The sequence below is a fragment of the Penaeus chinensis genome, chromosome 42 (assembly GCF_019202785.1).
Source record: "Penaeus chinensis breed Huanghai No. 1 chromosome 42, ASM1920278v2, whole genome shotgun sequence".
In the NCBI taxonomy this organism is placed as follows: Eukaryota; Metazoa; Arthropoda; class Malacostraca; order Decapoda; family Penaeidae; genus Penaeus; species Penaeus chinensis.
Window position 1 is genome coordinate 24446922 of NC_061860.1, and position 2500 is coordinate 24449421.

Sequence of the window (2500 nt, forward strand, 5' to 3'; positions counted from 1 at the left end):
ATGTTCCCTAATTGCATTTTTCTTTTTTTCCCTTTTTAACACATGTATATATACTTCCTATGGTCTCCCTACTGTTTCATATAATGCTGGTTTCCTGACTGACCCAAATGAAAATCTCTCTCTATCACTACCTTTCCCATAAGAACTGGTTCCATACTCAAATCCATTATAGTGGTAAATAAAATAATTAATTGCATTAAGTTCACAAAAAAACAGTGGGCTCTGTGCTTTGTGCTACAGCACATGCCAACATACCTCCACCTAGCATATTTCAGAATCAGTTCCTTATTTAGTGTTAACCCATGGCTGTATATTTGTATGATGATTTTCACTGTGTAAAGGTCACAAATCACAGATAACTCATTTGCCTGATAAGTTCACAACTAATACCCGTATTCACTAGGGTTCCCCAGAAGACTGGGGTTCTTTGAGAGCTTACAAGGGGTTCCTTAAGAGAAAGTGATGAAGAGGCTGAGGTAATTAAGTGCAAGTGGATATCCTAGGGTATTTTCTACCCTAATTCAATCACACATGTACTGTAAACTTTGACAAATTATTGGCTTTCATTATATAATTTCAAAGTATAATGACCACAGAGAATGTACTTGTCAAATACATTTGGTATGGTTAAAATTTTGACTGTACATGACTGATACCTGTGCAACCAAGTGACTCACTTGACAAATATAGACACACGCACAGATTTCTGCAGGCTACATCCCTGACATGCTGGTACTGTCCCTCACTTACCCATCAATTATGGATACTTTATAAATCAGAAAAATATGCAATTTTTTTTTTTTGTTCTCAGACTATTAACAAACTAGTAAGAGACAAATTGCTTTCACCTAGCCATGGCTCCCAAAAGGGTAAAAAGGTAGGGCAATTCTCCCAATCACCGATACATATTGAAAGCTTCTGAAAGTTTGTTTCTAAATAAATAGGACAGCCATTTATGAGTTAACTGATACTAACCATCCTAGGATTAAACTACAAACCCAATCACACCAAAATGTACATTCTAGAAAACGGTTTCCTTTACGTCTAATGAAATCAAAAAAGTGTGTATAAGAAATGCAAATGACACTGGATGCCAAAAAAAATTATGATTGGCCTATGTGGCTTTTTTATATCTAGACGAGGAAGAAATTATCCGGAGAATACCGAGATGTTAATATATTTTACTGTGTGTGGAAAGGTATGAATGAGATCGGATAGCTTCTGAATGCAAGAAATATAGTATGTATACATATATATATATATATATATATATATATATATATATATATATATATATATATATATATAAGATGTGTATATATATATTATATATATATATTATATATATATTATATATATATATATATATATATATATTATATATATATATATATATATATATCTATATCTATATATTATATATATACATAAGATATATATACATAAGATATATATACATAAGATATATATACATAATATATATATATATATATATATATATATATATATATAATATATATACATAATATATATAAATATATAATATATATATATATTTACATATATATTGATATATATATATATATATATATTGATATATATATATATATAATGTATATATATATATATTTATATATATTTATATATATTTATATATATTATATATATATAATGTATATATATACATTATATATGTATATATACATTATATATATATATAATATATATAAATATATATATATATATATATATATATATATATATATCCTTGCATTGAGAAGCTATCCGATCTCATTCATACATTTCCACACACAGTAAAATATATTAACATCTAGTCATTTATTCTCTAGATAATTCTTGTTATAAAAAAAAGCCACATGGGCCAATCATAATTTTTTTGGCATCAACTGTCATTTGCATTACTTTTCATCACTATATGATGTCCTCCATAAATCTAGCAGCTATCCTATAATAAAATTCATTCTTGTCCTCAGCATTTTCAGAAATTCCACTTTTTCAATATTCCATTTCAGATAATAGTAATAATAATGATAATGATAATGATAATGATAATGATAATGATAACAACAAAACAAAAATAATAATAATAATGATGATGATAACAATGACAACAACAACAACAATAATAATCAAATAATAGCTAAAAACAAAAAAAGGAGTAATAATAATAGTAATGATAATGATGATAACAATAATAATAATAAATAGCAATGTCAATAATAACAATAATCATAATCATAATTAGAATCATAATACTAACAATGACAATGACAATGACAATGACAATGACAATAATAATGACAATAATAATAATAACAATAATAATAATAATAATAATAATAATAATAATAATAATAATAATAATCACAACAATAACAATAATAACAATAACAATAACAATAAAAATAATAAAAATAACAATTATAACAATAACAAAAATAACAATAACAATCATAATACAAAATAATATTAATAATTA

General features: G+C 24.7%; 1 protein-coding gene across 6 annotated transcripts in view; it reads right to left on the reverse strand.

Annotated features, from left to right (window-relative positions):
- The window catches only part of LOC125048051 (ubiquitin carboxyl-terminal hydrolase 25-like), an 11101-nt gene that overhangs the window by 6687 nt on the left and 1914 nt on the right, over window positions 1-2500 (reverse strand). The window lies entirely within an intron of this gene.